The 25,000-nt window shown below is 40.5% G+C and overlaps 1 long non-coding RNA gene across 3 annotated transcripts; it reads left to right on the forward strand.

The window, feature by feature from the left end:
- Positions 1–6,835: 6,835 nt before the first annotated feature.
- Positions 6,836–11,071, forward strand: LOC128632512 (uncharacterized). 3 transcript variants are annotated; one of them, XR_008396135.1, is made up of 4 exons: positions 6,836–8,581; positions 9,088–10,049; positions 10,147–10,392; positions 10,477–11,071. It is a non-coding gene; the product is annotated as an uncharacterized LOC128632512 (long non-coding RNA). The 3 variants fall into 3 exon arrangements; XR_008396136.1 differs by having other exon boundaries at positions 6,836–7,848; positions 7,989–8,581; positions 10,147–10,495; XR_008396134.1 differs by having other exon boundaries at positions 10,147–10,495.
- Positions 11,072–25,000: the final 13,929 nt, after the last annotated feature.

The raw sequence follows: 25,000 nt of genomic DNA on the forward strand, positions 1-25,000 counted from the left end.
GTCCGCCCTACTCTTCTCTTCCCCCGTGGCGGCGTCCAGCGCAGCGCGATCTTTGCGTGGCGTGGTCAGACATCCGTAGAAATTTGTCCTGCAAAGCGCCTTCTTCGCTCTACGACCATTTCTGCAGGCTGCGGGAGTTTGTTCTTCTTAGAATTTCTTCATTTGAAATACGATCACGGGTATGATACACCGAGTATCTTCCCAGCCATCGTTGCTGAAACACATTCAGCTTGTGGATGACTGCCCTCGAGCTCTTCCAAGTTTCAGATGCATAGATGGTGGTTGGATGATGATGCTATTAACACAGGCGAAGTTTGCTGTTGGTGTGGATAGTTCGCCTAGCCCAAATCGGCTGTAGCTGTTGGAAGACTGCAAATGCTCTGCCGATTCTGCGATTGACATCCGCCTTAGTCCCACCATCCACAGCCACAATGCTGCCAAGGTAGGTGAACTGTTTGACTTCTTCGATCAGCTGGTTGCTCACCGTGATCCGCACCGGCGTCATTCGCCGACGGCCATGACGTTGGTCTTGTCAGTGCTGATCCGTAACCCACTTTGGCTGCTTCGTGCTCCAGGCTAGTGGTCATCTCCTGTAAGACTTTCCCATTCTGCGCCAATAGCACATATTGTCGGCGAATTCCAGGTCGGTCAGGCGTCCTGGCCTGTCCACGGAATTCCAGACGCTGGCTGTGTTAGTGCTCGTCGCATGACGAAGTCCATCATCATGAGGAAAAAGAATGGTGAAGAATGCAGCCCTGTCTGACTCTGTCTCAATGGTGAAAAAGGCAGTATGACCTGTGTCCGTCCGGATGCAACAGCTAGAATCCTGATATAAGTTCTGGAAATGGCGATAGACCGCTGTGGAATGCCATATAGCCGTGCGATGTTCCAAAGCGATTTCCGTGGACGCTGTCAAACGCCTTCTTAAAGTCTATAAAGTTGACCAAGAGAGCGGTTTTCTGATATTCGGAGCTTTGTTCAATGATGTTTCGAAGAGCAAGATTTGTTCAGTGCACGACCGACCGCTTCTAAAACCCGCCTGTTCGTCCCGTAGAGCCTGATCAACTGCTCGCAGTATCCGTTTGAGGAGGACGAGACAAAAACCTTGCCTGGAACAGACAGAAGGTGATGCCTTCTCAAATTGTTACAGTCTGCGAGATTACCTTTCTTAGGTAATTTGACGATGACACCCTGTCTCCAGTCATTTGGGACACGTTCCATGTGCCAGCAGTCATTGAGCAGCGTAGTGAGCACCCGTACAACTTCATCACCACCCGCTTTCAGCATTTCTGCCGAGATTTGGTCAAGACCAGGTGCTTTGTTGTTTTTCAGATGGACGAATCGCGCAGCGACCTCAGCATCCATGATGTCGCTCATGTCCACTTCCAGCTCACAGGAAGGAGGAAAGACTGTAAAGTCGTTCGTGGCTACGGGAGCCGGCTGGTTTAGGGTGTCTTTGAAATGTTCCACCCAATGCGCGTCCTGCTCTTCTTTGCTAACTAGCATCCTGCCGGTTGTATCCCTTATCGGCCCAGTGGAACCGCTTCGGGCCCGAGTGAGATCTCTGACCACACGAAAAAGAGTCCTGCTGTCACCCTGGTCCGCAGCCAGTTGTGCTTCAGTGCCCTTCCGGTCCAGCCAGTCCTTCTTGTCTGCTCGGCAACTCCTCTTGACCCTGCGGTCGAGTTCTCAGTACGCCTGCGTTGCTTCATTTCGCTCCTCTTCGGTCTTTGCTTGATCGCGCTGATGTTTCTTGACCCGTCTTTCATCGAGCAACGACCATGTCCGGTCCTGAATCCACCGTTCTCGCTGCGTTCCACGCCGTCAACCAATCGTTCTCTCTGCCGTCTCTATGGCAGCATCCTTGATCTGTGCCCATTGTTCTTCGATGCTGGCCGAGTTGTCAAGAATCTGGAATCGATTAGCGAGTTCAATGTGGAAGTGCTCGGCGTTCACGCGGTCCTTCAATTTCTCTGAGGCAAATGACCGAACGGTGTTGCGTCCGGCCACTCTTTTCAATTTTAGTCGGATTGAAGTCACAAGCAAGTGGTGATCAGATCCGACGTCGGCGCCGCGAGAAACCCGTACGTCACGTAAAGCCGAGCGCCACCGTCGATGGATGCATACATAAAATACATCCCGTAAAATCTATCTGGCTACGGAAACAACAAGCAAAAACCAGCGGTCTAAACAAATGATTTAATAGACCAACATTATTTAATCTATGCAGCAATATTTCATGATCCACTGTGTCACGCCTTTGATAAAACAATAAACAGGGAAGTGCAGTAATCACCTTTATCTAGAGATTACACAATATTGTAAAATAGTAAACTAATATATTTATCTTTCATATCAATTCTGTATTTTATTCTTCATATACACATTACAAAAAAATAGTACAAATCTAATCAGCCCCTTTGGTCTATGCCAAATATCTTAGTTCTGAAAATCTTTTCAGCTTGCTTTAGGTAGAGTTTCAATTTTCAGTCACAGTCGGACCTGTACAGAGTGCACCTTCTCCTGAAATCTTGTCCCCGACAGCAGAGCCACTTATTGGCAACTAAATCAAAGATTAAAAGAAATATTTACAAAAGATTTATGAAGTTGCTTGGATATCAGTGAGCACTGATTTTGTTTCCAATTTTCAGTAAAATTGAGTACATTAATAAAAATAACCAAATACGCCAAGCATTTTCTGCAGAGGTGCTTACTGGAAACTTACCCCACGTACTGCCTACAAAAACTGGCCATGCAGCATGCAAAGTTCTGGTGTCCGCTTCTCCACTCTTTAGTAGGTTGAACCAAATCCCTGCCGAACCCTGTAGAATAAGTGAAGTGAGAGCCATGTGCCTCATGATCATATTCAAATGTAGACATGATTACTAGGTTCACTAACACTTTTTGGTGGAAGTGCAACACCAACATCAGGAAACACAGCTTCAAAATCAACTTCATCACTCATCTGAGACAGAACAGTCCATTTTTTAATGATATTGAGATAATGAGGAAACGTATGGGTGTAACGTAGAATACACTGAATGTCAGGCCTTACACGGTGGTGTAGTGACATTGGAGGCAGAGCAGAGAGACAGAGTGGTGAGGCCATGAGCTGTAATGGTATCTTCTGCAGAGCAGAGGGGTAGGGGATGTCCTCAGTGGAACCACGCAGCGGAGTAATGACCTCAGCTGAGTAAGGAAGCAGAGCAACCAAAGTGGAGCAGGGAGGGTGGGAGATGATTTTACCTAGGTTGTGAGCCCCCTCCTCAAAGAATTTCCTGAGGGGGCACCTGGCATTGAGCCATTTGAGTGGCTCTGACCCAACTTCCCTTCCCCAGTAGTTCCCACATCAGGAAATTTTTCTCCCCTTTACAAAGGTATGACAAAGAGTGGCCTCAAAGTCTGGGTTTAAGCATCCGGCCTGGCAAGTGCAGGCAATCCCAGTTAATCAGCCTGGAGTGTTCTGGGTAACTGAGTTCCCCCACACGGCAACTCTTGCGGTGCACTGCTGCTGTCTTCTGCTGACTGTGCGGGGTGTAGCACAGCCTCTTACACCTCACTTGTGCCTTAATACGTCTTAAAATGCTACAAGCAACATATGGAGAAATGAAGCATTTGTTTTAATCCTATGTGCCATGATATGGCAATGACAATTCCATGGATGCAGCATTTTCTTTTAGTGAAACACAACACAAGTTTTAATGCATTAAAAAGCCCTTTTTGCTGGAAAGAAACAGAATGGTAATGGGTAGCTGATTGGCCTACAGTGAGTGACACATCATGTGTAAGTGAGTTCTTAAAAGAGCCGGACACTGCCAGTACCAGCAGTGTGATCCTGACTCCAGGACAGGAGTCAAAATGGGAAAGGCACAGCTGCACAATAGCATTCCAAATAGTGAGACCCCTTGCTCACAGAAACAGCTCACAGGCCAGTATACTATTTCCCAAAGCACCAGCTCAGCCTAAAACGTCTCTTTACGTAAGTGCCTGATGAATGTGAAGGTGTCAGGGTTGGACTAAAGTCGGAACAAACTGAACCAGTGGACAGAGAGTATCACAGCGCGTACTCTCATTTAAAAAAAAAAAAAAACAGACATGGAAAAGCATTAAGTATTAAGTACATTGGTAGTTGGGCTATAATGCAGAAGAGTGACACGGCACTACACACAGCCAGCTGCTATTCCTGGGACAACACCACCGATGGACTCTGCATGGTCAGATGGGAGAACTATGCAATAATACATTTTATTTGTCGCCGCCTTTCATAACACTCAAGGATACCTTATAAGAAAGACAACATACAAATATCACAAAAATCACCGCAAGCGGTGATTATCGGGAACCAAGCACAAACTGCTTGTGTACAGTTATACGATTGACCATGTCTCTTTTCAAATATAATACAAGTCTTTAAGTGTCTCTACATGGAAGTGTTATTCTATGTACTATATTACAATATACAAATAATATTGTCTTCATTTTAGTTGGACAGCAATGCATTCAGTCATGTCTAGCAACTTAACAAATGTTTTCAGTATTTAGGATATATAAAAATGAAGGTATTTTGAAGATCACAGATTTCTTTTGCAAACGGATTAGGCTTAGATGGTTTTAGACTTTATTGCACTAGACGGGAGAGTAGTGCGTAGTGTAAGTGCATAGTGTAAGTGTACAGTACTTCATTTAGGACACTACTTTAATATTTACTCTCCGAAGCGTGTTTTCAGTACAGAAGTAATGTAATGAGTAAACGCACCGTGCAGACCAACTAATCGAAAATGAGATTCGTTTCCAATGATTTTCAGAATCGATTATTATCGATTAGTTGTTGCAGCTCTAAATATAATATAACATTTGCAATCACTGTGATGGAGAAAATATGGAATGCAAAGTGCAATCTTCTTTATTGATCTATTTGTTTATATCCCTATTCCATTCATTTCTACGGTTTAGTCATCTGGTGGGCGTGGTTGAGTGCGCAGGTGCGTCATTCAAACCGAGCGAGACAGCTCCTTTCAGGTAAATTGAGGTACTTCTGTTGGTTGTATGAATAAAACACATCACAATTCTGATTAGCATAGATTTACTACAGGTGCATTATTATTATTATTATTATTAGTAGTAGTAGTAGTAATTATTATTCCTCTAGTTCGCTCTTTCAGTGTAGCGTTTGTACTTCTTACACGTTAAACAATCTCCATTATTGCGTTTTAAACATGGATATGACAGGATGGATTCCTCAGCTTTCCTTAAATTGACTCTTTATGACAATGGGAAACAATTCTCTTACAGTTCCTGTGAATAAAAGCTAAAGAGTCTCAAACTCTTATTTATGAGGCTCATCAGGGCTCATACAAGCTTTTAGTCATTTAAAGTAATATCACTTTACTCTTAACTGTTCTTTGTGAGTGGTTTTTAAGATTGTTTTCACTGTAAACTGTCCTGTGGTATCTGTCATTGGTCTCTTTTGTATTACTGGGTGTCTTGTTTACATCCAGAACTGTGTGTGTAAGTGTGCACTGTAGGATCGGTATAAACCAGCAACAAATTCCTTGTATACTCCAGCATACTTGGCCAGTAAAACTTATTCTGATAACTTGGGTTTGGACCTGCATGAAGGTGCCACCCTCACCCAATGCAAAATGTCGGCAAAATTGTCTCAATCGTTTGTGCTCCGTTTGTGCCATAAAAATTTTCGTTTGTGCTGCTTCGATTTTGAAGATATTTAAAAGAATATTCATAGGTCATTCTGAGGTCTCTCAGACTCCCCACATGCTCCTAATTCACCACAAATATTCTCAATCGTTTGTACTGCTTTTGTTTTTAAAATATTAGACATTGACTTATATGCACAAATCTCCTTGGTGTGAGCACACTTTGAGTCGAAGTGCCGAAGACTTTTTCAAGACAAATCATATCATCATTTGTTCAATAAACAATTCTCTTTACTTCATTCACTGGTCTCTCAATATTGAACTTTTCATTTATTTACAAGGAGAATCATGTTACACTTCACTCCCACCACTAGGTGTCAGGGACACTTCTGTTCTCGATGCTCTAGTGGAAATTAGTGTTAGTATAGGGAAAGTCGATATAGTTACTAAATCAAAATTCTGGCCAGTGTAAGTACAATGTTTTAACACTGTCAGTTACAATAATATTAGTTAACTTCAATCATAATGGTAAAACATTCAAGAGAGCTAAGATTGTCAATGTTTATTGAACAGAAATCTCACTGCTAATACTAATATGGCTAATGTAGCTATGAAATGCTAATTACCGCTGCACATGGTACCCATGTTAGTTTTTTTTAATACATTGTGCATCTAAGGGTCCACATTACCATATTGGTCCTAATATAAGATATAATATCCTTATACATTATTACTAGATTATATTTTCCTTGTATTTTGGCAAATACAGTAATACATGAAAACATGTTTATACTGTACATGACATTTTTTGCATCAGGATTATTTCAGTGGGTAATTATGTTTTGCTTATGCCAGATGCCCAAGAAACCAGCAGTGGACAGGGATTCCATTTTCACAGTCCTCCCTTCATCAAAAGAGGCCATAGTCCAAAATGTCAACATAGCTACTCCTAATCAGAGCATCTGGACAGAGCTTAGTGAGCAGCTAGAAAACAAGATCACTGCAAAGGCTCTATATACTTTTGTTAAATTGAACAGACAACATCTGGACTGCTTTAGGGTTTATTTATGAAAGTGATCATGAAACAAGTGGCAGTAATGATGACACTCATTTTGAGCCAGGTCCCTGCACATTTGTCTTTAAAAGAGCCAAGGTCTATCCATCAGCCGCAGATAAATTCATAGAAATCAGAGGCAACTGTGAGGAATGTCATGGCCACATTCACATAAAATGTGACGGAGAGCCTGAAATGAACAGCCCAGTGGTGCTCAAGTGCTGAATTAAAAACACTGACTCCCTGCACACTGGCTGTTCGAAGCATGCGATGTCTGGTAACTTGCCTGTGCAGATAGTCAAAGAACTGTGTGAGGAAAGAATGGAACCCTGTTTATGACAACGTGGCAATTTTTCGGAGCACACTTGGTAGTGTGCGGAAGCATCGGCACGTCCCTAATAACAAGTGCACACAGCTGAAACATTCTGTACTATTTTAACATGTTATTTATTCCACCGTGGCAGTTGTTCAGAGCACATTTGTAAGCATGCGAAAGTATCGGAACGTCCTTAAATAGCAAGAGAACACAGCTGAAACATTGTAATTTTTAAGTATGTAATTTATTCCACCATAGTAGCTATTAAGGGCACATTTTTAAGCGTTTAAACGTCCCTAATAGGCAGAGCATGCCGTTTTTTTGCTGCAGGATGGTTCCTACTAGGTCTGCTAATGGGACCGCCCTCCTGACTGGCTGCCTATAAAGTCACCCGCTCTAGCGGTGCTGAGCAGCGAGATGTCACAGAGAAGAGTGTGTCCAGTTTGTCGGCGTTTCTACACCAACGTGCAGGCTCATCTCGCCCAGATTCATCAGCAGGGTCCAGAGGAACGCTGGCTTCACCTGGCGGCAGCGAGCGAGCGGGTGATATGCGGGTGCTCTGGACTGCCCGGTGTCTGCATGCGGCAGGAAAGGTTTCCGCCGGCTAGACTGCCACCTGTTCCACCTTCACCAGCTCGCCGGGGACACGGTCAGGAAGCTACTGCTCAGCGCCAAAATAAAGCTGCAACAACTGCAAGCTTTCGGTGAGACGAACAAATCTAAAAGTTGCAAATGTTCTGAACTGATCGAAAAGTAGCAAAACTCTCCGCAGAATTTGAACGGCTGCAAGCGCTAGTAGCCCGGAAAGAGTAGTGGCTCTGTGGGTGAGTACCTAAACTATCTCTAGGCCTATTTTTATTGTGTGTGGGCGGCGGACTCCAGGTGGTCGCCCGGGGTGGACGTCCCAGGATGAAATTTGTTTTTCTTTCACTGATCCCCCCCCCCTTTTTTTTCTCTTTTCCAGAGCCAATGTTAAGTGTACACGGCTTGGCTGACAAGTCTCAGAGATGTCCCCAAAGCCGCGGCCAACGGCAAGCAGGAGAGGAGACACGTCGAGCGCTTCCTTCACTTTATGTGGGCCAACACAGACAGTCCCCTGGCAGCTGCTGGCTCATTACCCAAAAACACTTAAAATTTAACATAGAAGCCAATACTCACATCAACCTCTGAACCCAGTTGGAGATAGAAAAAAAGACACCAGCCGTGAGTGAGAAGAAGCAAGGGTCCAGATTTATTGTTCCGTTCCACCACACGAGATCCACACCAATGAGAATTCTCAGAAGTGATCTGATACCCTGAGCTTAAGCTCCAGTATTTATACTGTAATTACACAGTAAATAACCCATATGTTTCAAGAAGACTATGATCTCACTACCAATAGGGTTAAAAAAGAGCTATTCAACTTACCATTAGCTCAAAAAACAGGGCTTTTCAACTTACAAATATAATCAAAACCAGTAGCTTGACTCAGCTACCCTTATAAATGGCTCCTCATGGTTTTCTCTTAAAATTAAGGCCTTCCTTGCGAGACAAGAATCTTCACCATCTGAATTATGAGTAAGTTACATTTTCCTGTATTTCTAGTTTATAATTTATTTTCATATTTGCTCTATATCTCTATTTTATATATAGTTATACTGCTTGAAAAACGATTTACTGTACTTCCTACTTCATAAAATCATTATATTACCCTTCTACTGTCCTACATATCCTACTATTCTGTATTTTATAGCGTTTTCTATTATTATAAGATATTACCCTTATAATATCTTAATACTCCTTTTTATTATTCTTATAAAGTTATAATGTTATATGTGTGTGTGTGTGTGTGTGTGTGTGTATTATGTCTACATGCCCGCCCTTGACTGTACGAGAGTGTGTGTGTGTGTGTGTGTGTGTGTGTAAGTGTGTGTGTGTGTGTGTGTGTCTGTGTTAGCACTCCTCAGCTCTTATACTTCTGTTTGACTCTTCGACTATTAAACCATAGTGTAGTACTCTTAAAGATCTTTAAAGTGGAAATCCAATTTGTCAGTATCTGCCTAATACCGCTTCTGTGTGTCTAGGTGCCCATCGTCATTCCTTCTTCTCCCCTTTACTGGATCTGGATCTGGACACTCATTATCAGCTTGCGCATCTAACTGCTGATATCATGGTGCTACTTAACTATCTTCGCAGCACCCCCTCTGGAAATGGAAATGCGGGGTGTCCCCCCCCCGATACAAAATCTGCCCCGTGAACGTGTGTATTGACGCCTCTACACAGCCAAAACCCCCCTCCAGCTTTCAGTCTGAGGAAGATGTCACCTTCTCTGACCTGGTCCCCGACCATTCTTCCCACTTCTCACCTGCCAGTCCGCCCCACTCTCAGTGGTCCTCTCACTTCACCTTTGCTGAGTTTCCCATGTCCCCAGGACGCACCCCATTTTCTTCCCCCCACCACTCTCCTCAAGATTACGCACCCACCAGTCCTGTGAATTATCAATAAAACTACATATTACTCATACTAAGTGTCCCTCATGTTTATTTCATGTCATTTTTATCCACAACACAGCCCACCTGAAGTACATCGACAATGTCTCGAGAGTCCTTGAATGGATGAAATCATTGTGCCAGCGGTACAAGGTCACTCCGGCCAAGGTATTTCTGACGTGTGTTTCCAAGTTCCTCCATTAACTTGATGAGAGGCTGTCCGAGGGCCGAGTTGGCTCCACGAGGCTGTGGAGTCTCCAGAGACTGCTGCAGTGGGAGTGCAGACATCTGTCCGGTCGAGTCGTGCTCCACAGGCAAGGCGTGCGAGCGGAGAAGAGTGAGGGAGTACTTACAGCTCCTGCACGGCAAACTGTCGGACGCTGTCCCTGTTTCACTGGCTGATCTGAACTCGTCCAGCAGACCCGGACATGCTCAACCGTTGCATCGGGCTGCTGTGTGCTCACTTCTTTTCGGTCAGCAGACAGGACCGGAGTCCTGCAGAACCTCACTACTGAGGAGTTTGAGAACCTCGAGAAGGCTGACTCTTTCTGATCAATGTAAGTAACTTCTGTGTATTTCACTTTTATTTCCAGGGGCTGCTGTGTTGTACATGGGGGTGTTTAATATTTTTCATTCATTGTCCTTTTCTCCCAGGTGAAGCAGCACAAACCTGCCTCTGCTTTTGGACTCGCTAAGCTAGCCGTCACCAAGCTGGAGCTGAAGTGGCTGAAAGCTTTCTGCCACCTGAGGAAGCATATGCCGGGATATGAGACTTCTGTGGGGTGGCTTTTCTTTTCTGGCACACAGGCCAGGATTTCTGCGCATGTCAAGCTTGCCCTGCGGGCACTCGTGGGAAGAGACATCACTGTGTCGGACATCCCCACAGCTCTAGCAACCTACGTAAGCATGATTAAAATGTTTTTTAACAAATTCATTCCAATGTGTTAAACGTTAAAGTGATAGAGAAATGTCTCCTGTTCACAGTGCGAACGCAAAAGATGAACAACGCAAGCTCGTGACCAAGACGATGTGCTACAGCAATTAGCTGAGTCGTGGAGCTGTCGGTCAGCGAGGCGCACTCCGCCCAGTCTGCGCTAGAGTCCGCTGCGGGCATAGGTGCTACATAGGCCGGTTGTTTTTGGCTAATGGCCCTGTGTGTGTGTGTGTGTGTGTGTGTGTGTGTGTGTGTGTGTGTGTGTGTGTGTGTGTGTGTGTGTAAATATTTCATTAAAATGTTTGAACTGAATTCCCATTGTCTTAATATTTTGACATGTCCAAAAGTACAGTAGCATCACTCACGGCGAGACCACACAGCCGAAATTTCCGAAAGTACATGGACTGAGCTCTGGGCGAAGTTCGCAGGCTTTGCCCAGGGAGAGAGTGTCATCCTGGGCATACACTCGTGAGCTCCAGGCTGATCACTGCTGAATTTTTTCCTCGTTGATTTCAATGGTTTATGCGTTCCTAGTCAGGACAAGCTACTGTTTGTTGCACCTCTTCCATCCTCCTCCACGGTCTGAAGCCAGCTGCAGCCACCTTTTCATCAGCGTCACAATCTCAGCACTTGTTGCCCTTGATGTTAACGTGTTTTTCGGACAGGATCTAATGAACATGAGGCAAAACAGTTGACAACTTCTGCAATTCGAGACACGCTAAAAAGGCTATTTATACTTCTACGTCAGACCTTTGCGTTGCCTGATGTGCACCTCTAAAAAAAACTGTAATAACATCTGTGTATGCAGACAACAGTTGTGATTGGTCCTTTGTGCAAACAGAGACCCTCCCCGGGGATGATAAATATATCTGCAGTAATTTCATATTCACTGAGAATAAATGTAATGAAGCAGATTGCTTGTAGCTGATAATAAAAATGCTGAGGCTTATTACACACTTATTCAAGTTACAGTTAAATAATGAATGTGGGATTAAAGTGCAGTCCCTCATCTTTAATTTAAATGTATTCACATCCACATTGGAGGAATGGTTTAGGAATTACAGCTCTTTAATATGTAGCCCCTTCTTTTTCAAGGGACCAAAAGTAATTGGCCATTTTACTGAAAATCTGTTTCATGGACAGGTGTGGGCTGTTCCTTCACTGTTTCATCAGTTAAGCACAGGGTAGCTGCAGGTATCAGCACTTACATTTTTGGAAATTTCTTGACTATGATATTAAAAAGTATTAGATTTGAAGACCTGCACATCACTTCAGTCATGCTACACGATACATCAGCTATAATGGATTGTGTTCATGCATATAAGCTGAAAGTTGCTGGCCTAAATTTAGCCAATTACCCAAAGACACTTAAAATTCAACATAGAAGCAAATACTCACATTTGCTGTAGATTGCTGTAGATGCTGTAGGCAGATTCTGTATCGAAGAAGAGGGGGGAACCCCGGATCTCCATTCCTAGAGGGGGTGCTGCGAAGATAGTTAAGTAGCATCATGATATCAGCAGTGAGATGCACAAGCTGGTAATGAGTGTCCAGATCCAGATCCAGATCCAGATCCAGGTCCAGTAACGGAAAGAGAAGGGACTGACGACGGGCACCGGCACCTAGACATACAGAAGCGGTATTAGTCAGATGTGGATAAATTGGAAAAACACTTTAAAGATCTTTAAGAGTAATACACTATGGGTTGTTAGTCAAAAAGTCGAAAGAAGTGTACGAGCTGAGGAGTGCTAAAACACACACACACACACACACACCCTTGTACAGTCAAGGGCGGGCAAGTAGACATAACACACACACACACAATCTCTCTCACACACACATACTATTATAACTTTATAAGAATAATAAAAAGGAATATTAAGATATTATAAGGGTAATGTCTTATAATAATAACATATATATATATATATATATATATATATATATATATATATATATATATATATATACTCTTTATAAAAATGATAAGAAGTAGGAAGTACAGTAAACTGTTTTTTCAAGCAGTATATATAATAAGAGATATAGAGTAAATCTGAAAATAAAATATAAACTAGATATACAGGAAAATATAACTTACTCATGATTCAGATGGTGAAGATTCTCGTCTCGCAAGGGAGGCCTAAATTTTAAGAGAACCATGAAGAGAGCCAGTTATAAGGGTGGCTGGGTCAAACTGGCCCCCCCTCGAGATAACAATAAGACCAAGGTCCCATTAGATTGTTTAGTCTCCTCCACTTTCTATTCTCTAGGTAAATCAAAACTGAAGATTCTGATGCCCTGGGTAACTGAAAACTCTGGTTTCTGATCCTCTGAGTAACTGGAAACTCTGGGTTTTTATTTTCTGGGTTATTGGAAATGCCTGGGTTCTGATTTTATGTGTAAATTAAAACCCCTGGTTTCAATTCTATGTGTAAGTGAAATAGCCCTTTTCTGGAACATAAGAGTAAGGTAAATGAGCTCTTTTTTTAACCCTATTGGTAGTGAGATCATAGTCTTCTTGAAACATATGGGCTATTTAGTGTGTAAATACAGTATAAATACTGGAGCTTAAGCTCAGGGTAGGGGGATCACTTCTGAGAATTCTCATCGGTGTGGATCTCGTGTGGTGGAACGGAACAATAAATCTGGACCCTTGCTTCTTCTCACTCACGGCTGGTGTATTTTTTTCTATCTCCAACTGGGCTCTGAGGTAGATGTGAGTATTGGCTTCTAAGTTGAATTTTAAGTGTTTTGGGGTAATAGGCTGAATTTGAGCCAACAGCATCGAGGCAGCCAAGTTGTTTGGACCCTGCTCCTATAGGACACTAGGACCCTGCTCCTATAGGACAGCTGTGATTGAATCCATCTCCATCTATTTAGATTTTCTAGAACCTTATTGGTCAATCCATCCCAGTTCTTCTGCATATATCGATCTGTGCCAAAGAAGATCCCAAGTATTCTCAGTCCCTCCATGAACACTCCTATGGGAGGTGAGGTATATTTTCCTCCTGCCATTGACCTAGAAGCAAGGCATCAGTTTTGTTCCAGTTTACACGTGCAGATGATGCGCTCTGAAAGACATCCAGGCCAGAAAACACGTGACTGATGTCATCCTCGGACCTGATTATCACCGTCAGATCATCAGCATATGCTGTGACATTGACTGTGGTCACATCAGATAAGTCAGGGCTTAACACTGAAAACCCTTGCAGATTTTCTCGCAGGTGTCTTAGCAGGGGCTCAATGGGGAGAGTGTACAGCAGACCGGACAGGCTACAGCCTTGTGGAACACCTCTGTGCACGGAAAAGTTCTTGTTAGTGTTCCGTTTATTTTCAGCATACTGTACACATCAGTGTACAGCAGCCTAATCCATGAGATGAAGCGTCCACCAATGCCCAAAGCTGTTAGGGTTTTAAAAAGATAACCATGATCCAATCTGTCAAAAGCCTTCTCTTGACCTAGTGACACTAGTCCCATCTCTACCTTATATAGCTCTGTGAGGTGCAACAGGTCTCGCACCAGAAAAAGGTTGCTGAAGATTGAGCGTTCTGGGATGCAGTATGACTGGTCATCATGTAGTATTGTGGCTAAAAATCTTTTAAGGCGGTTTGTTAATGCCTTTGAAAAGATTTTATAATCTGTCCCAAGGAGGGAGACAGGACGCCAGTTCTTTAAGCTACCAAGGTCTCCTTTTTTTGGGTAACAGGGTAATTACAGCTCTCCTACAGCTAAGGGGTAAGACTTTTGTTTCCATACATCTGAGTATGACAAAGTGCAGGTCTGGGCCAATCAAGGACCAGAATGTTTTATAAAATTCGGAGGTCAATCCATCCAGCCCCGGTGACTTTCCGTTTGACAGTTGTTGAGCAGCTGTACTGAGCTCTTCTAAGGACAGTGATTTTTCAAGTTCGTTTCTCTCACCCTCGCTCAGCTGTGGTAGTCCATTCAGAAGTTCTTCAGTTGCTTCAGGATCACATGGTTGACTATTGTACAGTTCCTCATAAAAAGATAGCGCTTGTAGAATGATGTTATCTTTGTCGGTAGTTTCTTGTCCATTGGGTAGTTTCAAGTGGCTGATGGACTTCTTCTCTCTGTTTTTTTTCTCCAGTGCAAAGAAGAAAGATGTAGATGAGTCCATTTTAGTATATTGTGTAAACTTGGCCCGCACCATGGCACCTTGATCTCTCCCTTCATACAAGTTTTTCAGAAGAATTTTATATATATATATATATATATATATATATATATATATATATATATATATATATATATATAGAGAGAGAGAGAGAGAGAGAGAGAGAGAGAGAGAGAGAGAGCTTCTAAATACTAAGGAAATTGAAAAAGAGCCCTGAAATGTTAATGGAAATCATGGAAGAACTTTGAGACTGAAAAGAGAGGAGAAGAGTCTCCTAAAACTGGGGAAAAGAAAACCCTCTCAATATTATGAAACTTGGGGAACAGCATCACAAAGATGAGTTGAGACGTGTCTTTCATCAAGTCTGGTGAAATTGAGAAAGATCCAAATTGAGAACGAGGAATTCAAAGAAGCGCATCATGATTAAGAATGTGCCTTTCAAGAGGAACATGAGGAAGAGCTGATCTAGCCTGGCAACGCTGAGAAAGAGCCTTTTAAGACCAAGGATGTTGAGGAGCCTCTCAAACCTGAGGAAGGTACGGAAGAAGTTCTGAAAAATAAGGAAGCTGAGGGAGAGTTTCTCCAAAATAAAGAAGTTGAGGACGAGGTTCTCAAAAATAAAGAAGTTGAGGAAGATTTTCTCAAAACTTAGGAAGTTTAGGAAGAGCCTTTCAAGCCTGAAGAAGTTTAGGAAGAGTCTCTCAAGACCAAAGTGTCATGATTCCCCCTTGAAGCAGCGTGCTCTAAGCGCGAATGCGCGAGCACCTGCTTTTCCGTTGTTGACCGTAGTGACATCTGGACACGTGTGTTTTGTTTATGTTTCTGTCATGTCTCCTCCCTGTTCTGTCATTGGCTGGGATTTCACGTGGGTCTGAATTGCTCTCAGCTGCTAGCGGTTTAGACGAAGATCATGTCCGCATATATACCGCGCGCCTCCCAGCACACAACGTGGAACGTTATCGTAGAGTTAGTTTAGTTCGTATCTGAGTCATAGTCACGGTCCATTTTTAGAGTTAGTTCGCGCTGGATTATCCGCTCCCAGTTCCTCGTCATAGTTCGTTTCCCGTTTTGTTTATAGATCCTGTTTTCCGTGACCACGACCTAGATTCCAGCCTTGCCCCCTGTATGCCTGTTTGCCAATCGCCTGACCTCTTGCATGTTTGCGGATTACGTTTAGGATTTGTCTGCCTGTCTCTCTTTCAAATAAACAACTGTTCATCCTGCACTTGCATCCGTCCTATCTCCGCTCCGTCACAATACGTGACACAAAGAAGGTGAGGAAGAGTTTCTCAAGACTTAAGAAGTTGAACTGAAAGGAAGTGTCTCAGGTCTGAAGAAGTTCAAAACTGAGGAAGTTCAAGAAGACCCTTTCAAGCCTAGGGAAGAAAAGGAAGAGTCTCTCAAGACCAAGGAAGGTGAGGAAGATTGCTACAAAGCTGAAGAAGAGTCTCTCAAGTCTGAAGAAGTTGAGGAAGAGCCTCTCAAGAGTAGAAAGTACTCCCCGCTGCAGCCCCTCCTCCCCCTGCTGTTCACTCATTCATTTTAACAGGGACAGCTTCGGTCCACTTCTCAGACCCCCTTAGCACCTTTTTTTTTTTTTTTTTTTTTTTTTTTTAATATATATAAATGCATCTAGCAATATATCTAGTGACTTTCTGGACAAACCTTAGCTACTTTCTGTAGAAGATAATGGCCAGTACTGCCCGGCGAGTGCGAGGTCCTGCTTTCAGAAACAGAAAAAATATGTAAATGAGAACAGCTTTATTGGGAATTCGGCTGTATTAAAATTCAGCATGTGAGCACAGAGAGTAGGATGTAATAAAGGGCTGACACTAGGCAGAGTGAAAATACGATGCAATGGTGAAATTATGGTGAAAATGAAGCAATGACTGGGAAATACAAATTTAGTCCATCATGGCTGGGAAAAGGAGCTATATAAAATGGTTGTTTTTTTTTGTTTTTTTTTTAAATATTTTTTTTTTTTTTTTTTTTTTTTTTGGAAATGAAGGATATGTTTGAATGACATCTCTTGTATAGTCCTTGAAAACATAAAACAAACAAAAAAACAGTGCTTGAAAAGTCCTTGAAAGTCCTGGAATTTCATTATGAAGCATCTGTACAGACCCTCTTATATGTACTATGTGATTGATGTATTAAACATGCCTCTTGATTTCTGGGTTTAGCATAGTTATACCTCATTTTGAGTTTAAAACAATAACTAGCATTATTCTACCAGTAAATCTAGTTAAGTTTCTCTCCCAAATATTATTGAGTAGATAAAGTATATTCAGTAGCTTTTCTGGGATAGTGAGAATTTAGGTTAATATAGTAGAAAACAAAACACTCAGATTATCCTGGTTGTAAGAACTACTCATTCATCTGTACACCTTTACAGTTTTCACTGCAGATATATCATCAGCTTTATTGAACAGTACTCAGAATCCTTGTCACCTCCCAGCCAATCAGTCATGATGAATTTTTGTATGGTTGGAAGCATGTTTAAAACACAAAGTGCTGAGATCATGTAAAAATGAGGTTTTACTCACTGGCCCAAATGTGTTCACTTTAAACTTTGTTCCTTCCCTTAAACACTTACCTGCTTGAGAATTTCCAATGTTTGTAGAATGATGATTCTCAGTACAGCACATTACCAAGTATTAATGGGCTTAAAATTTATTTATTTGTGACAATTATGGGATTTTCTAATTTGTTTGTGAATTTTCTTTTTTTTAATTTTTTTTTATTTTTTTTTATGGCTCATCAAGGTTCAGAGCATTCCATTGTCTTAAATCAGCATTTCCCATTGTTAGTATCAGAATCTTATTTAACATGCAACATATTCAATAATCTGTAACTAAGACTCAATAAAGAAATTCTCATTACACAGAGTGTCCAGAACGTCTCTGAAACACTTCAGCCTATGATTAGCCATGGATTCCTTGGAGGACACTGTAGCAGTCTCTGAGGATTTATCACTCCACTGTTTAAAAAAAAAAAACACTAAATACTGGATTCTTCTTCTTTTAATTTGATTGTCAGTGCTCAACTCAAACCAACAGCAGTATTATTATCAGGAATGATTGTGTCTAAAATCAACCACTGATTATATCCCACTTTGTTTCTAGAGTGTATGATTTATTTAGCCAATTCTAAACTCGCCTCTCCATTTGTGTAACTGGATACTCAGGATAATGTAATTTCGCTCTGGTTTCCATCCACCCACCCTTTCATTTTCTATATCTCCTATCATACAGGAACCTTGAGCCTATCCCAGAGATCATAGGGCACAGGACAGGGTACACCCTGGACAGGGTACCAGTCCATCGCAAGGCACACTCACATACACATTCACACACCCATTCATACACTACAGACACTTTGGACATGCCAATCAGCCTACCATGCATGTCCTTGGACAGGGGGAGCAGCACAGGGAGAACACGCAAACTACGAACACACAGGGTTGTGGTGGGAATCAAACCCCCAACCCTGGAGGTGGGAGGCGAACGTGCTTAGCACTAAGCCATATGCGCCCCATTCTGGTCTCTTTAATTTAATAAAAAATGTGACACAGATTAGCACAATGTGCTATCAAATAAATAGTGGGTGACTGTTTTCTTTAGTGTATATGCACTGTGAATGACTTCTTATTTAAAAATATAAATGTAACTGACATGCTGCTTTATTAAATCATAGCAACTTGAGCACCTGCCTAGCCCTACTCTGAATATGAGGAACTTTCCTACACAAATATTGATGTAACTATTCACCCATTCTCACACCAATGGTAGCAGAGCTACCATGCAAGGTGCTAACTTGACATCAGGAGCAACTTGGGGTTCAGTGTCTTGCCCAAGGACACTTCAAGTCATGTGGGCCAGGAATCAAACCGCCAACCCTACAATTAGACAACCTGCTCTACCACCTGAGGCACAGCCACCAACTAGATATTTAAGTCAGCCTATCCCATTCCTTCATTTTCTGGTTACATATAGATGTCTCTTAAGTGTTTCCTACATGTATATTTTTTAAATTGGCATGTCTACCAATATGTAAGCCAATGCATATGTTTTACACTACTAATACAAAATGTCCCAGTGAGGCCTTCCACACCCGTCAAAATATTGCCATCTCACTGTGACAGAAAAAAATATAACAATGATGCTTTAGAATTAGATAAAGTTTCTGCAAGATATGAATTGAACTATTCATTTAGAACTCAAAAAGTACATTAATGGCTTTAGTAATGACCACTGTGTATCCCATGTAGCACACTAACCCTAATGTGTATGACCGCATGTACTATGTTGCAACAATAGTAATAGATGAACAAAATAATGTGGTGATGTAACGACACAGGACAGTTAGCAGGAAGTAAGCGCAGGAGCGCCGTCTTTATTGATGAACAAACTAACAGAACACAAGAAACGCGGTCTATGCTGAACAGGACTAGCTGGATCAACCATGGAACTACAGTCTAGGCATTACTCGAAAACAGAACATGGAACTGAGACCGCTAGCATGCTACACGCATTCTAACACAGCGCTAAAGCTATACTCCTTAAACACTACTAACGTTACAAACTATAATACTGCGCGAAGTGCGCAGCCATACGAGGGGTTTAAATAACCAACATAATTATCTAAAGCATAGACACCTCGAGAAATAAAGACACACCCTCGAACATAAGCCAATACCTGGACAGGAAGTAAATCAAAACAAACGAGCCGCGCGTGTCCATATGTCAGAGTCTCGTGCACGCGCGCTCTGCAGCAGTCTTTGTGCTTCGACGCCGCAGCGCCATCCACCGGCGGAAGCGTAACAGATGTAAAAACAGACTTAAAAACATTGAGTCATTTAATACAGGTCAACTGTTTTCTATTATACAAGCAGCGTGCGTGTGTTCTGTTTCATTTTCTTTTCAGGGATAAACATACTGGAGGATTTTTTGTTGATCTGGCACAAAATTAAAAGGAACTAAATTACATTAAAAAGGGGGAAACTTTGGGTACCAAGGTTATAAGTTATAAACTAGGGAACACTGAGAGAGAGAGAGAGAGAGAGAGAGAGAGAGAGAGAGAGAATCGTGTGGGCGAGAGAATCGTGTGGTCTGCGCCTCTGTAGCACCGCTGTTCTACAGTAAGTGCTGAGGGAGAGACCTGAATGTCGGGCTGCCAGATAGCTTCATTTCAACTATAACTATTAACTGGATGGGGTGGGGTTAATATTTGACTAGTGCATAAATTACACCTAATACGTCTAGGTCACTAGTTACTATTAGCTGTAATTTAATCAAAAAAGAGAACCTAGTATGTTTATTAGAAACCAACCAAAATCACTCCAAGAGTGAGACATGTAAAAGTCCCTGAGGTTACAAAGGAACCCAGGGTAACTTCTAAGCAAACAAAGGCCTCTCTCACATTGGCTAATGTTAATGTTCATGAGTTCACCATCGGGAGAACACTGAACAACAATGGAGTGAATTACAGTGTTACAAGGAGAAAACCACTGCTCTCCAAAAAGAACATTACAGCCCATCTGCAATTTGCTAATGATTACGTGGGAAAATGTTTTGTGTGAAAAAATATAACCTTTTGCTTTAAATAAGAAGTGTTATGTTTGGAGAAAACAAACACTACATTCCAGCATAAGAACCTTACTTATAAGAACCTTTCAATAATGGATGGAACAATGAATTCTGAATTATAACAGTGAATTCTAAAGGAAAGTTTCAGGACATCTGTCTGTGAACTGAATCTCAAGAGAAAGTGGGTCATGCAGCAGGCCAACAGCCCTAAGCACAAAAAGCACATAAGGGTCCACCAAAGTATGGTTAAAAGAGAATAAAATTCATGTTTCACAATTTGCCAAGTCAATGTCCTGACCTTAATCCAATAGAAATGTTGTGGAAGGACCTCAAGCAAGCAGTTCATGTGAGGAAAATCACCAGCATTCCAGAGCTGAAGCTGTTCTGTACTGAGAAACGAGCTAAAATTCTTACAAGCCGATGTGCAGGACTGATCAACAGTAAAAACAGGGAAAATGTTTAGTTTCGGTTATTTCTGACCAAGGGGTTCACACCATATGCTGAAAGCAAAGGTTCACATAGGATCACATAATAGAAAGAAAACATTCTACACACCGTTATACCACCAGCAGCAGTCTGGACTGTTGACACAATGCAGGTTCATGCTGCTGATGCCAATGTCTGACCCTATAATCTACATGTCACAACAGAAATCAAGATTCATCAAATCAGGCAATGTTTTTCCATGCTTCAACTGTCCAGTTCCAGTGAGTCCACACCCACTCTAGCCTCAGGTTCCTGTTCTTGGCTCACAGACAGGAGTCGAACCTAATATGGTTGTAGCTTATCCACCTCATTTGGTTAGACGTATTGTATGTTGCAAGAGGGTTTTCTGCTCCCACACTTGTAAAGAATTATCATTACCATAGCCTTTCTGTCAGCTCGAACTAGTCTGTCCATTCTCCTCTGTCCTCTCTCATCAACAAGGTGTTTGTTTTTCTCCACCATTCTGTGTAAACTCAAGAGATTGCTGTCTGTGAAAATCCCAGATCAGCCTCTAAAATTCTCAAACCAGCTCGTCTGGCACCAACATTCATACCATCATCACTGAGATCACTGAGATTCTGATGTTTGGTGTGAATATTAACTGAAGCTTACTGAAATACTTACCTGTATCTGCATGATTTTATGCATTGCGCAGCTGCCCCATGAATTAGTTAAGTTCTTTTTCAAACACATCCTGCAGAAGCAAATAAGATCGGCACTCCAGCTGCTTTGCGTAGCCTAATGCAAATTGTATTCAATATATTATTTTTCCTAAAACAGATCATTAAGAACTCCAAAACACCTGAAATTGGATTCAAGGCACTATATACAGTGTTACCACCACTGAAATCACCATTTAATTACATATGCTTCAACAGTTAAAATATATAATAAATAAATACATTATTATTATTATTATTATTATTATTATTATTATTATTATTATTATTATTATTATTGTTAATAATAATAATAATAATAATAATAACAATATGTGTAACTTATATAGCTCCTTACTCATAACCAGTGTCACTTTACAATTACAATGTTTCAACAAAACATGGAACATGCTGTAGACTAGATTTGAGAAAAAATATGATTTATAGTTTACAAAGAAATATTAAATTTCTCATCAAAACATGATTACACTGCTTATGCTAAGCTTAATTTACACAAGTTTCTAATTACAAGATTGAATTATATAAAGTGAGCGTGATCAATTCATGTAGTATTAATGTAAACCCATTACATTATGAAATCTTGTGGGGATGTTGGCACTGACAGGTACTATAACTATAGTATTTAAATTAACATGATTCAAAGGTGTGTGATAGAATAGCACAGTGTTTTAATAAATTCAATACTAATGAATATTAGGTGCTATTATTAATGAATATTATCCTGGTGTCTAATGTTTTTTGAGAACAGTTTCATATTGAAATACAATGAATCTGCACATTTTAACAGTTCAAATGGAGAAGTTATTAATGTTTTGTCACATTAATGATTCTGTGTCTCATTGCCAAAAATGAAAACCTCTTAACTCTGAAAGTCAATTAAACAATGTTTGAAGGAGAATCTATAATAAATGCATCATCAGATGACTAAAGGGAATGCTGGATGATCCGTCACATCAGTTTTAGCCTGACATTTTTGCTTTTGCGTCACACATTTGTACATCAGTTTTTATGAATCAGACATTGATTGATTCATAAATCAATTATCTCGCTGGATAAAACCTATACCTATATTATATATGTATATATTTATGTATGTATAAAATGTAAATGGAAGCTTTTTGCTTCATGTTTTTTTTAAACTTTTCTGTAGACTGTCGTTTGAGTCAAACTTATTTGCATTTGAAGAACACAAAGTGCATTTGCCTTTTAAATAAACTAAATAACCATTTAGTGATACACCAAGTGGACAGGTCAGAGTTTAAAGGGTCAAAGAAATGACTTTCTGATCTATGTCAAAGAAGGTAAGAAATTCTGATTTCAAGTATCAAACTGATTTCAAGTATTTAAAAAAAATCTCATTTTACAGTACACTATGATTGAATTAATATCCCTTGTAAATTGTCATCATTTAAAAAGACAATACCTTTTATAGATTAAAAACACAACCTATCAAATGTTCCTATAATGTATATATATTTTTGCGCAAGGTAAGAATACAGTATAGTAGAACACAGAAACACACACACACACACACACACACACACACACACACACACACACACACACACACACACAAATGTCTGAGACCACATTGAAAATCTGGATTTTTTTTCTCTTACATTTTGAAATAAATTGGTTAGAATTTATTAATATTTAAAACAAAGAAAGTAAATGTTTAATATATTGGATATTTATATATTCTTTTAATTCTGCAATTGTAAACATTAAGAAACTCTGAATCTCTTGTAAATATTTTAAAGATTCTCCGTTTTTTTTTTTTTTTTTTTTTTTTTTTTACTGAAGTTGTAGTCAATAATACAATTTCGAATGAAAATGTTAAAATTAAATAATAAAAACATGCAAAATAGAAACATTTCCCACTAGTGCTCTCAGACTTTTGGCCCCGACTGTGTGTGTGTGTGTGTGTGTGTGTGTGTGTGTGTGTGTGTGTGTGTGCGTGTGTGTGCGTGTGCGTGTGTCTGTGTCTGTGTGTACGTAAACAAACTATTAATGAAAATAAAATTTTGTGTAAGATAAATGAATGAATAAATATGTTCTCTTCTCCCCTCCAGTCGATGTGGCCTTAGGAGGAATAGCAGTACAATCTTCTTTACACTAACAATTATCCTGCTTACTTTGCTATCGATGACAACAGAGCATCTAACATGAATTTCAACTCGTGTGATTACGGCTGCTCCTAAGGCCATACAGACTTCATATGAATCCATAATGAACTTTTTCACACTATCTGTTGTTACCCAGATGAGGATGGGTTCCCTTCTGAGTCGGGTTCCTCTCAAGGTTTCTTCCTCTTAAAACATCTTAGGGAGTTTTTCCTTGCCACCGTCGCCACTCAGTGTCTTGCTCAGTTGGGATAAATTCACACCTTTAATATCTGTATACCGTGTTGATATTTCTGTAAAGCTGCTTTGAGACAATGTCTATTGTAAAAAGCGCTATACAAATAAAATTGAATTGAACTGAACTTATGTTTATATCCAAAATGCTCCACTGTGTGTAAGGGGCAGGGGAAACTGGTGCAAGCTGTTCAAAAGGTTTAGTTTAATTTAAGTTTGTCATTATATGCTGTATCTGCGCGCTTGCAGTGTAAATTCTGTCGGAAGTGACATGTTAGTAACGAGGACACGTTGCTGGTCACGCGCGGTGTAGACGCGCTGATACAGATTGTAGCGCGAGTAAGATCTGTAATGTCTAATTCAAACATTATGATCAAAAGTAAAATAATGTCTAAAGACACCGAGATACAGAAACCACAAGGTGCAGTGAAAGTGAGTTTTTATTATTCATTTAGGACTATATATATATATATATATATATATATATATTATATATATATATATATATATATATATATATATATATATATTTTATATATATTATGCATTAGTTTTTTTTATAGATGCACAAAAAGCACCAAATTAAACTATAGTCCTAAATTAATAATATATATTCTGGTGTGTGTGTGTGTGTGTGTGTGTGTGTGTGTGTGTGTGTGTGTGTGTGTGTGTGTGTGTGTGTGTGTGTGTTGGGTTCTTTTCTGTTTTGTACAAACAGTTGTGTAAAGTTTTACTGTGAAGTTTATATTTGTTACACTCAGTTTGTGGACTTTATATTAAATAAACAAAAACAAATGGTACTGAAAGTTCGCTCCACCCCATACGATTAATCAAAAAAATAATTGGCCAACTAATAATAATAATAATAATAATAATAATAATAATAATAATAATAATGCTGTTAAACAGTTCAGAAGCTCCGTCTATTGTCCTTGATACGTGAAAACTAGACAATGCACAGTAATAACACAGATGAGCTGCGTTATTATTATTATTATTATTATTATTATTATTATTATTATTCTACGAGAAATAAGCTCATAGCAACACTGATGAAATACACATACAGTACAAAAAAACACACACAAATAGAGAATGTGTTTAGCATTTTGTTTTTACATCTGCACATAATTTAGTCTGCACATAGTTTAGCAGCTGTTTTAGAATTAAAAATGTCATGTATAAGTCTACATAATGAGTCTTTATTGGTCACATATGCAGTAGAGCACAGTGAAATTGTTTTCTTCACATACCCCAACATGTCAGGAAGCTGGGGTCAGAGCACAGGGTCATGATATGGTGACCTGACCTTCTGATCAGTAAACCA

Source organism: Ictalurus punctatus, unplaced genomic scaffold (assembly GCF_001660625.3).
Source record: "Ictalurus punctatus breed USDA103 unplaced genomic scaffold, Coco_2.0 tig00064105, whole genome shotgun sequence".
Lineage (NCBI taxonomy): Eukaryota > Metazoa > Chordata > Actinopteri > Siluriformes > Ictaluridae > Ictalurus > Ictalurus punctatus.